The 12,930-nt window shown below is 43.8% G+C and overlaps 1 protein-coding gene across 5 annotated transcripts in view; it reads right to left on the reverse strand.

Annotated features, from left to right (window-relative positions):
• LOC137622268 (homologous-pairing protein 2 homolog) overlaps nucleotides 1–12,930 on the reverse strand; it is a 116,379-nt gene that overhangs the window by 7,993 nt on the left and 95,456 nt on the right. The gene's annotated exons all lie outside the window — the stretch shown is intronic.

Raw genomic sequence — 12,930 nt, forward strand, 5'->3', positions numbered from 1 at the left:
TAAAAAAAATCTTTCATATATAAACTATAAAAACTTCAAAATAACTATAGGAAGAAAAATAAGATAAAATAATGAGCGCAAGTGTACCCTCAAGCAAGAGAACTCTACTCCAAGAGAGTGGACGGCAACGATAAAGAGGCTACGACACTATCCAAGATTAGAGAGCAATGTTTGATTTTGGAGTGTCCTCTTAGAAGAGCTGCCATAGCTAAAGAGACTCTTCTACTCTTACCAAAAGGAAAGTAGCCACTGAACAATTAGTGCAGTAGTTCCTTTAGTAGCTGCAACCTCACCATCCTTATGAGGTAAGGATGGGGGTTTGTTGGAGCAAATAGATCTACCTGCTAAGACATCAACGGCCATTGCCAGGCCCTCCCTGGTCCCAGCTTGGATGGAGAGGGGGCTTGGGTGCTGATCATATGTAATAGGGTCAGTCTTTAGGGCATTGTCCAGCTTGCAAGGACAACATCGCTGTCCCATGCCTCTGCCATTCATGAGCGGCCTTTGAAAAAAAAAAAAAAAAAGGAGGGGAGAAGATGACTCTGGGGGTGTTTGAATGAATTTTGTGGATCTCGCTGTGTAGGAGCCTGAGAAACTAAGAAATTATAAAAGCTCGGGGAGATGAAAACCACCAGCATGATAGGGAGTAAAGATTGGGAGTGTGTGGGCATAAAGCAGCGCTAGGAGAAGAGGAGGGAGTCAGGAGGATTTAGGTAGACCCTGTTAGGGATTAAAGGTTGAGAGGGAGATTGAGGATTTGATAGAATGGTGAAGTGAAGGAGCATTGGGAGAAGATGGTTTTTTGGAGGAAGAAATATCAGGAGAAGACATATCCAGGCAATTGACCCCATTAGGGATAGTGGTAAGGACGAAGACATTCATTGGTAATTTACAAAGGATTTTAATTACAGCTTGACCTGCCAAATTTTCTTTAATTTGCAACTGATGTTAACAAAGATACCTCAAATTAAACATTAAATGGAAAAGGGGACTCATTGTTCTATAAGAGCATGGTTGTTGAAAATTTTGAAGGGAAACAAAATGAATGAAATCTGTTTAATTGCTCTTCTGATATCATTTAAAAACATGTTGGTAGTTTCATGTTAAATCAGACCTCGCCATTCGATATTCGTAAATTTGATTATTGGCAGAAGGCCTTGGCATTTTATAAAGCAATACTTATAGGCCTTAAAAGAAAAGATAAACAGGTATTGCATTATTACACAAGGACTGGAAAATTCAAATGCATAACAATATCAGTCTCATCTTACTAACCCTTGTTAGATAACTAAAACTGTGCTGTATATTGTCCATTATAACTAAATACCTTTTAGTCTTTTTAGTTAAGGTGTACTTATACTTATATAATTGAGACTGCACCGTAATAGCCTAGTGTTGGGGATGGAAAAGCTATTCAATATATTGATATCTAAATACTGTACTGTTCTTCAAAATGTTGTTGTTGATTTTCCATTTTCTTTCACAGTACATGTATAAAAAGTGCTCTTTTATCTAAAAAAATTATCTTTATTAACACTTGTGAATAATATACATTGCATGTAGGCCTACATTCTGTATATTCATGAGGATTTTGATAACGCACTTCACTAAATGGTTATCTGGACTCTGGAACTTCCTTCATCGTACATTAGCTAATGAATGTTTCTCTGTATAAATATGGAACTACTTTTATATGCCCCCTGTGGCCGCGGGGGCATATAAAAATTAGAATAGCGCCAACGTTATCCCTGCGTGTCGTAAGAGGCGACTAAAAGGGACGGGACGAGGGGGCTGGGAACCCCCTCTCCTGTAAAAAATTCCTGCGAGACATCGACAAGGAGATGGAGCTGGGGGGAGAGTGACTGCTCCCCGCACTCTAGTTTTGGGGTGTTTAAATGTGCGTGGATGTAGTACGATAGAGAGTAAAAGATGTGAGATTGGAAGTATGTTTAGAAGTAGAAGGATGGATGTATTGGCCTTGTGTGAGACAAAGATGAAAGGAAAGGGTGAAGTGATGTTTGGTGAAATGTCTGGTAGAGTGTCTGGGATTGAAAGGGGAAGAGCGAGAGAGGGTGTGGCGTTATTGCTGAGTGAATGGATGACAGGTAAAGTAGTGGAATGGAAGGAGATATCATCTAGGTTAATGTGGGTAAGGGTTAGGTTGGGTAGGGAATGTTGGGCGTTTGTCAGTGCGTATGGGCCAGGTAGTGAGAAAAGTGAAGAAGATCGGAATGAGTTCTGGAATGATTTAACTAGGTGTGTAGAAGGACTGGGTAGAAGGAATTATGTAGTTGTTATGGGTGACTTAAATGCTAGAGTGGGCGCTGGAGAGGTAGAAGGTGTCATTGGTAAGTATGGCGTACCAGGTGAAAATGAGAGTGGTGAGAGACTGGTAGACATGTGTGTTGAACAAGAGATGGTAATAGGTGCTAGCTTCTTTAAAAAGAAAGATAAGAATAAGTATACATGGGTAAGAGTGGCAAATGGAAGAGTAGTAGAAAGGGCATTAATGGATTATGTGTTGTTAACTAAAAGAATGTTTGGAAGATTGAAAGACGTCCACGTGTTTAGGGGTATGGCTAACGGTATGTCTGATCATTTTTTGGTGGAAGGAAAATTAGTTGTAGCAAAAGAGTGGGGGAATAGAGTAGGTGGATGTAAAAGGGAGGTAGTGAGGATTGAAGAGCTAATAAAACCGGGGGTAAAAAGTAAATATCAGGAAAGGTTGAAAATGGCATATGATGAGGTGAGAGTAAGAGAAACTGGTAATTTAGAGGAGGAATGGAAGTTAGTAAAAGAAAATTTTGTTGGGATTGCAAGTGATGTATGTGGCAAGAAGGTTGTTGGAGGCAGCATGAGGAAGGGCAGTGAATGGTGGAATGAAGGAGTGAAGGTGAAAGTGGAAGAGAAAAAGAGGGCTTTTGAAGAATGGCTGCAGAGTAATAGTATAGAGAAGTATGAAAAATATAGAGAGAAAAAGGTGGAAGTAAAGCGCAAGGTACGTGAGGCAAAGAGGGCAGCTGACCTGAGGTGGGGTCAGGGATTGGGTCAGTCATATGAAGAGAATAAGAAGAAGTTTTGGAAAGAAGTGAAGAGAGTAAGGAAGGCTGGCGCAAGAATTGAAGAGACAGTGAAAGATGGAAATGGAAGGTTGTTAAAAGGAGAGGAGGCAAGGAAAAGGTGGGCGGAATATTTTGAAAGTTTGCTGAATGTTGAGGATAATAGGGAGGCAAATATAACTGCTGTTCCAGGTGTTGAGGTGCCAGTGATGGGAGATGAGAATGAGAGAGAGATAACAATAGAGGAAGTGAGGAGAGCACTAGATGAAACGAGAGTAGGAAAAGCATCTGGTATGGACGGTGTGAAAGCTGAGATGTTGAAGGAAGGGGGTGTGACTGTACTTGAATGGTTGGTGAGATTGTTTAATATGTGTTTTGTGTTGTCAATGGTACCAGTAGATTGGGTTTGTGCATGTATTGTACCACTATATAAGGGTAAGGGAGATGTGCATGAGTGTTGTAATTCAAGAGGTATTAGTTTGTTGAGTGTAGTTGGAAAAGTGTATGGTAGAGTACTGATTAATAGGATTAAGGATAAAACAGAGAATGCAATCTTGGAAGTACAGGGTGGTTTTAGAAGAGGTAGGGGTTGTATGAATCAGATTTTTACAGTTAGGCAGATATGCGAGAAATATTTAGCAAAAGGTAAGGAGGTGTATGTTGCGTTTATGGATCTGGAGAAAGCATATGATAAGAGTTGATAGGGAAGCAATGTGGGATGTGATGAGGTTATATGGAGTTGGTGGAAGGTTGTTGCAAGCAGTGAAAAGTTTATACAAAGGTAGTAAAGCATGTGTTAGAATAGGAAATGAAGTGAGTGATTGGTTTCCGGTGAGAGTGGGGCTGAGACAGGGATGTGTGATGTCGCCGTGGTTGTTTAACTTGTATGTTGATGGAGTGGTGAGAGAGGTGAATGCTCGAGTGCTTGGACGAGGATTAAAACTGGTAGGCGAGAATGACCATGAATGGGAGGTAAATCAGTTGTTGTTTGCGGATGATACTGTACTGGTAGCAGACACAGAAGAGAAGCTTGACCGACTAGTGACAGAATTTGGAAGGGTGTGTGAGAGAAGGAAGTTGAGAGTTAATGTGGGTAAGAGTAAGGTTATGAGATGTACGAGAAGGGAAGGTGGTGCAAGGTTGAATGTCATGTTGAATGGAGAGTTACTTGAGGAGGTGGATCAGTTTAAGTACTTGGGGTCTATTGTTGCAGCAAATGGTGGAGTGGAAGCAGATGTACGTCAGAGAGTGAATGAAGGTTGCAAAGTTTTGGGGGCAGTTAAGGGAGTAGTAAAAAATAGAGGGTTGGGCATGAATGTAAAGAGAGTTCTATATGAGAAAGTGATTGTACCAACTGTGATGTATGGATCGGAGTCGTGGGGAATGAAAGTGATGGAGAGACAGAAATTGAATGTGTTTGAGATGAAGTGTCTGAGGAGTATGGCTGGTGTATCTCGAGTAGATAGGGTTAGGAACGAAGTGGTGAGGGAGAGAACGGGTGTAAGAAATGAGTTAGCGGCTAGAGTGGATATGAATGTGTTGAGGTGGTTTGGCCATGTTGAGAGAATGGAAAATGGTTGTCTGCTAAAGAAGGTGATGAATGCAAGAGTTGAGGGGAGAAGTACAAGAGGAAGGCCGAGGTTTGGGTGGATGGATGGTGTGAAGAAAGCTCTGGGTGATAGGAGGATAGATGTGAGAGAGGCAAGAGAGCGTGCTAGAAATAGGAATGAATGGCGAGCGATTGTGACGCAGTTCCAGTAGGCCCTGCTGCTTCCTCCGGGGCCTTAGATGACCGCGGAGGTAGCAGCAGTAGGGGAGTCAGCATTATGAAGCTTCATCTGTGGTGGAAATGTGGGAGGTTGGGCTGTGGCACCCTAGCAGTACCAGCTGAACTCGGTTGAGTCCCTGATTAGGCTGAAGGAACATAGAGAGTAGAGGTCCCCTTTTTGTTTTGTTTCATTGTTGGTGTCGGCTACCCCCCAAAATTGGGGGAAGTGCCTTGGTATATAGATAGTATATAGATAGATAGACTTGTGCTACTCAGTAAAATGATTTCCATAACTAATTTTAGTCTATATTCCTATACCTCAAATACATAGAGGAATGGAACTGATCGTAGAAATCTTTGAGAGAAAGAAAAGAAATTATAAGGTCCAGTAGAAAATACTAAGCCTATTTTCAATTTGTTGGATTAAAAATTTATGACCTTATTCCTGATCTGGATTTTAATCACTGGAACTGTTTCTTTCACTTTATACAAGCTTTAAATTCTGTGTGATTCTTGATTGTAAATCTACTTTTGAGAATCACATCTGGCTTACTGGGAAAGTCTTCAAATATTTTTGGTGATCAATCTAGTCTGAGGAAATATTTTAATTCTTTCATACCACTGTACCATTTTTTTTTCTGTATTGTTCTATGGTCTGGTTTTCAGCAGCTGACTCTCATCAAAACTTGTTGGCTTTTAAATTCCTTATCCCTGATCTGGATATTATTACCGGGCACTGTCATTCAGTTACCATTTGAATGTTGATTAAGACTTTTCATAATTCAGACCATTATTATTATTATTATTATTACTATTATTATTATTATTGTTTTTCTTTATTATTATCATTTTTGTCATTATTATTATTATTATTATTATCATTATTACCTAAGCTACAATCTTAGTTGGAAAAGCAAGATGTTATAAGCTCAAGGGCTCCATGGAAAAATAGCCCAATGAGGAAAGGAAACAAGGGAAACTACAAGAGAAGTAATGAAAATTATAATAAAATATTTTAAGAATAGTAACAACATTAAAATAGATCTTTTTAAAAAAAGGGGGCGGGAAGAGAAGTAAGATAGACTAATGTGCCCAAGTGTACCCTCAAGCAAGAGAACTTTAACCCAAGACAGCGAAGACCATGGTACCGAGGCTATGGCACTACTCAGGACTAGAGAACAATGGTTTGTTTTTGGAGTGTCCTTCTCTTAGAAGAGCTGATTACCATAACTAAAGTCTCTTCTACCCTTACCAAGAAAGTAGCTACTGAACAATCACAGTGCAGTAGTTAACCCCTAGAAAAAAGAATTGTTTGATTTTCTCAGTGTTGTCAGGTGTATGAGGAAAGAGGAGAATGTGGAAAGAATAGGTCAGCCAGACTATTCAGTGAATGTGTAGGCAAAGAAAAAAGAGCAATTACCAGACAGAGGGATCAAATGTACAGGTAGTAATGACTGGCCTGTCAATGGACCCAATAATTCTCTAGCGGTAGTATCTCAATGGGTGGCTGGTGTCCTGGCCAACCTACTACCCCGCATTATTTGCATTCAATTCTTCCCAGACTGTACCATCCAGTACATAGTGCTAAATATGCAGTTAATTCTAATAACCTTGCCTTCATCATAAGATTCAATACTAAACATTATTGTACAAGTTTCAGGCTAGCTCTGCCCAAACTCTGGAATGATTTTCATAATATGGCAGCTTTAGAAGTTAAAACTTGAAAATGCTTTTTCACTGTACAGGTTGACATAAATCTTGTTTTACAGTTAATATTTGACTGATCTATTTGAATGTTAATGATAAAATATTCTATATACCATTGTTTTTTATTTTTCTCATAAGCGTATTTTATTTGTTATTTCTCTATTTTTTCAGCACTAGAACAACAACAACAACAACAATAATACAAATAATAATAATAATAATATGTTATTTTGATTATAAAATAAATTTTTGAATATACTTACCCGGTGATTATATAGCTGCAACTCTGTTGCTCGACAGACAACTCTACGGTAAAAACTCGACAGCGATCGCTACACAGGTTGCGGGTGTGCCCAACAGCGCCATCTGTCGACCAGATACCCAGTTCTCAATGTAAACAAAGACTCAATTTTCTCCTCGTCCCACTGCGTCTCTATTGGGGAGGAAGGGAGGGTCATTTAATTTATAATCACCGGGTAAGTATATTCAAAAATTTATTTTATAATCAAAATAACATTTTTCAATATTTAACTTAGCCGGTGATTATATAGCTGATTCACACCCAGGATGGTGGGTAGAGACCAGTAATATATGTTTACACTTTTATGAGCTAAGAGTTTTTTATTTCATTTTAGAAGTTATCAAAATAACAAAAACAAAATAAATAGGTACCTGGTAAGGAAGTCGACTTGAACAATTACTCTGCCTTTTAAGTACGTCTTCCTTACGGAGCCTCGCGATCCTCTTAGGATGCTGATCGACCCCTAGGATCTGAAGTATCAAGGGTTGCAACCCATACAACAGGACCTCATCAAACCCCTAATCTAGGCACTCTCAAGAAATGACTTTGACCACCCGCCAAATCAACCAGGATGCGAAAGGCTTCTTAGCCTTCCGGACAACCCAAAAAACAACAATAAAAACATTTCAAGAGAAAGATTAAAGGGTATGGAATTAGGGAATTGTAGTGGTTGAGCCCTCACCCACTACTGCACTCGCTGCTACAAATGGTCCCAGTGTGTAGCAGTCCTCGTAAAGAGACTGGACATCCTTTATATAAAAAGACGCAAACACTGACTTGCTTCTCCAATAGGTTGCGTCCATTATACTTCGCAGAGATCTATTTTGCTTAAAGGCCACGGAAGTTGCGACAGCTCTAACTTCGTGTGTCCTCACCTTAAGCAATGCTTGGTCTTCCTCACTCAGATGTGAATGAGCTTCTCGTATTAACAGTCTGATAAAGTAGGATAAAGCATTCTTTGACATAGGCAAAGATGGTTTCTTAACTGAACACCATAAAGCTTCAGATTGGCCTCGTAAAGGTTTAGTTCGCTTTAAATAGAACTTAAGAGCTCTCACAGGGCATAAGACTCTTTCTAGTTCATTGCCTACCATATTCGATAAGCTGGGAATATCGAACGAATTCGGCCAAGGTCGAGAAGGCAGCTCATTTTTGGCTAGAAAACCAAGTTGTAGCGAACATGTAGCTTTTTCTGACGAAAATCCGATGTTCTTGCTGAAGGCATGAATCTCACTGACTCTTTTAGCTGTGGCTAAGCATACCAGGAAAAGGATCTTTAAAGTGAGATCTTTCAGGGAGGCTGATTGTAGCGGTTCAAACCTGTCTGACATGAGGAATCTTAGTACCACGTCTAAATTCCAACCAGGTGTAACCAAACGACGCTCCTTCGTGGTCTCAAAAGACTTAAGGAGGTCCTGAAGATCTTTATTGTTGGAAAGATCTAAGCCTCTATGCCGGAAGACCGATGCCAACATGCTTCTGTAGCCCTTGATAGTGGGAGCTGAAAGGGATCGTCCTTTTCTCAGGTATAAGAGAAAGTCAGCTATTTGAGCTACAGAGGTACTGGTCGAGGATACAGAGACTGACTTGCACCAGTTTCGGAAGACTTCCCACTTCGATTGGTAGACTCTAAGGGTGGATGCTCTCCTTGCTCTAGCAATCGCACTGGCTGCCTCCTTCGAAAAGCCTCTAGCTCTCGAGAGTCTTTCGATAGTCTGAAGGCAGTCAGACGAAGAGCGTGGAGGCTTTGGTGTACCTTCTTTACGTGTGGCTGACGTAGAAGGTCCACCCTTAGAGGAAGACTTCTGGGAACGTCTACTAGCCATCGAAGTACCTCGGTGAACCATTCTCTCGCGGGCCAGAGGGGAGCAACTAGCGTCAACCTTGTCCCTTCGTGAGAGGCGAACTTCTGCAGTACCTTGTTGACAATCTTGAACGGTGGGAATGCATATAGATCTAGATGAGACCAATCTAGGAGAAAGGCATCTATATGTATTGCTGCTGGGTCTGGGACTGGTGAGCAATATATTGGGAGCCTCTTGGTCATCGAGGTTGCAAAGAGATCTATGGTTGGTTGGCCCCAAGTGGCCCACAGTCTCTTGCATACATCCTTGTGGAGGGTCCATTCTGTTGGAATTACTTGCCCTTTCCGACTGAGACAATCTGCCATGACATTCAAGTTGCCTTGGATGAACCTCATTACTAGTGTTATGTCTAGACCTTTTGACCAGATGAGCAGGTCCCTTGCGATCTCTTACAACGTCAGTGAGTGGGTCCCTCCTTGCTTGGAGATGTACGCCAAGGCAGTGGTGTTGTCCGAGTTCACTTCCACCACTTTGCCTCGAAGGAGAGACCTGAAGCTTTTCAAGGCCAGATGTACTGCCAGCAGCTCCTTGCAGTTGATATGCATGATCCTTTGACTCGAGTTCCACAGTCCTGAACATTCCCGACCGTCTAATGTCGCGCCCCAGCCTACGTCCGATGCGTCCGAGAAGAGAACGTGGTTGGGAGTCTGAACAGCCAGGGGAAGACCCTCTCTGAGGTTGATACTGTCCTTCCACCAAGTCAGACAAGACTTCATCTTTTCGGAAATGGGGATCGAGACCGCTTCTAGCGTCTTGTCCTTTTTCCAGTGAAAAGCTAGATGGTATTGAAGAGGACGGAAGTGTAGTCTTCCTAATGACACAAAAAGTTCCAGGGATGATAGCGTCCCTACCAGACTCATCCACTGCCTGACTGAGCAGTGTTCCTTCTTCAGCATGTTCTGGATGCATAACTGGGCTTGGCTTATTCTGGGGGCCGACGGAAAAGCCCGAAAAGCTAGACTGTGAATCTCCATCCCTAAATACACAATAGTTTGGGATGGGACCAGTTGCGACTTTTCCATATTGACAAGGAGACCCAATTCCTTGGTCAGATCTAGAGTCCACTTTAGATCCTTCAGACAGCGACGACTGGAAGAGGCTCTGAGAAGCCAGTCGTCCAAATAGAGGGAGGCTCGGATGTCCGATAAATGGAGGAATTTGGCTACATTCCTCATCAGCCTCGTAAACACAAGAGGAGCTGTGCTTAGGCCAAAGCACAGGGCCTGAAACTGGTAGACCACCTTTTCGAAAACGAATCTCAGAAAAGGTTGGGAGTCCGGGTGGATGGGGACGTGGAAGTAGGCGTCCCTTAGGTCTAATGAGACCATCCAGTCTTCCCTTCTGACCGCTGCTAAGACTGACTTTGTGGTCTCCATGGAGAACGTCTGCTTTGTGACAAAGACATTCAGAGCACTGACGTCTAGCACCGGCCTCCACCCTCCTGTCTTCTTTGAAACCAAGAAGAGGCGGTTGTAGAATCCCGGAGATTGAAGGTCCGAGACTTTGACCACTTTGAGACACTTCCCGTTTCAAGGCTCGTCTCTTGTCTTCCTCTCTGTACCTGGGAGAGATCGATGGGAGACGTTGCTAGAGGGGGTTTTCGTACAAAAGGGATCTTGTACCCCTCTCTGAGCAACTTCACAGATTGTGCGTCTGCGCCTCTCTTCTCCCAGTTCAGCCAGAAGTTCTTGAGTCTGGCTCCTACTGCTGTCTGAAGATGATGGCAGTCAGACTCTGCCCTTATAGGACTTGGATCCTTTCTTCTTTCCTCGTTTCCCTTCGGCACGAGCACCTCCTCTGCTGGAGGCTCTGCCACGAAAGGGCGGAATAAAACGAGACGCTGGAGTGTCCATCCTTGGTCTAGCTGACAAGGTAGGCAAAGGGGGAGCTTTGCGAGCTGAGGACGCAACAAGATCGTAAGTGTCCTTCTGCACTAACGAAGCGGCTATTTCCTTAATCAGGACTTCTGGAAAAAGGCACTTGGAAAGAGGAGCAAAGAGAAGCTCAGATCTCTGGCACGGTGTAACTCCAGCAAAAAGGAAAGAGCAGAGATTTTCTCGCTTTTTTAGGACTCCGGACACAAATGATGCAGCAAGCTCATTAGACCCATCACGTACGGCCTTGTCCATGCAGGACATAATGAGCAAGGAAGTCTCTTTATCTGTCGAAGAGATCTTCCTGCTTAGGGCTCCTAGACACCAGTCTAAGAAGTTAAAAACTTCGAAGGCCCTAAAGATACCTTTCAAAAGGTGGTCCAGGTCCGAAGATGACCAACATATCTATGAGCGTCTCATGGCAAGGCGGCGGGGAGAGTCTACAAGACTTGAAAAGTCGCCCTGGGCAGAGGCAGGAACTCCCAAGCCGAGAACTTCTCCCGTGGCATACCAGACGCTCGATCTAGAAGAGAGTCTAGCAGGGGGAAAAGCAAAGGCTGTCTTCCCTAAACTCTTCTTGGACTGCAACCATTCTCCTATCACCCGCAAAGCTCTCTTGGACGAGCGTGCGAGGACGAGTCTAGTAAAGGCAGGAGTGGTAGACGGCATGCCTAAAACAAACTCTGAAGGCGGAGAACGAGGAGCCACAGAAACAAACTGGTCAGGAAACAGCTCTTTGAAAATGGCCAAAACTTTTCTAAAGTCCAAAGAGGGTTGAGTAGACTTAGGCTCGTCCAATTCTGATTGTGGTTCATCTATATGTGCAGCAACATCATCATCAGAAAGTTCCTCATCCGACAACTGATGAGGAAACGGCAACGGAGTGGGTAACGGCTGGTTCGCTGAGTCCGGTCGCACTGGTGCATGCGTGACTGAGCCGGACGCAACGTCATGGAACTGCTGCCCAGTCTGTGAGCTGGCAACAACCATGGTAGCGCGGGGACGCACAGCGTCTACTCCAGACTGTCTAGACTGATGTGGGTGCGCAGTGGAAACCACTCTGGGTTGCGGAGGTTGACGCACCGCGTCAAAACAAAGCAACTCTGACGGTTGTGGAACATCCAGAACGTCAACGGCAACCTCCGTGCGTCGCTTAACGTCAACATGCGGCTGGCAGATCAAACTGGAACGCATGGGTGGAGGAACTCTCTCAACTGGTGTGCGTGAGAAGGTTACCTCAGCGTCCACCGGACGCACAACAGATCGCGTGGAGGGTTGTAGGCTAGGTACTGCACTAGCTGGTACGGCAGCAACCTTCTCCGCACGAAAGTCCTGCATCAGAGACGTAAGTTTAGACTGCATGTCTTGCAGTAGAGACCACTTAGGGTCTATGGGAGCAGGTGCGGCGACAGACGGTGTTACAGTCTGAAGCGGTACCGCTTTGCCTCTCGTAGGCGGTGAGCAGTCATCGGATGACGGCAACGAGTCCGAACTGACCCAGTGGCTACAACCGGGCCGTTGGACTTGTGCTGAAGGGACCGATTTACGTTTTAACGGTCGCGAGACCTTGGTCCAAAGTTTCTTGCGAGAAACACCTTCAGAAGACGAGGTATAAATGGGCTCTCTCGTCTTAGTTAGGTAGGAGCGATCTTGGGTAGATACGCCCGATACCACGGAGGGAACGTCTGTTTGCTGATTAAAGCCTCTCGAACCCATGCGTCGTACAACATTGCTTCTCCCCTGGACTTGGGAGCTTGCAAGAGGTCCCGGACTAGGAGGACGACAGGCACGAACAGACGAACCCTCAAGCGCAACACTGTCCACAACACTATCACTTGGCACTTTAGCACTTCCCACTGCACTTTGGCACTTAAGCTCCTTCACATCCGCCATGAGCTGATTACGGTCACTAGCAAGGGACTCAACTCTCTCACCCAGAGCCTGGATGGCACGCATCATATCAGCCATCGATGGTTCCTGAGTGCCAGGAGGGGGGTTAGGAGCAACCACTACAGGGGAAGGAATAGGTTGTGGGGCATGAGGAGAGGATACATCAATAGAACGAGAAGAACTTCTCCTAACTCTATCTCTCTCTAGCCTACGTGTGTACTTTTGAAATTCGATAAAATCGAATTCCGAAAGACTAACGGACTCCTCACACCGATCTTCCAATTGACAGGTTTTATCCCGACAATTGGAACAAACAGTGTGAGGGTCGATAGAGGCCTTCGGAAGACGCCTAGAACAGTCCCTAGCATTGCATTTCCTAAATTTGGGGACTTGTGAAGGGTCAGCCATTTTGAATTGGTCAAGGGAAATTCCAAAAAACGATCAAAAAGTCATCAACAAAGAATCC

This window comes from Palaemon carinicauda, chromosome 29, assembly GCF_036898095.1.
Source record: "Palaemon carinicauda isolate YSFRI2023 chromosome 29, ASM3689809v2, whole genome shotgun sequence".
In the NCBI taxonomy this organism is placed as follows: domain Eukaryota; kingdom Metazoa; phylum Arthropoda; class Malacostraca; order Decapoda; family Palaemonidae; genus Palaemon; species Palaemon carinicauda.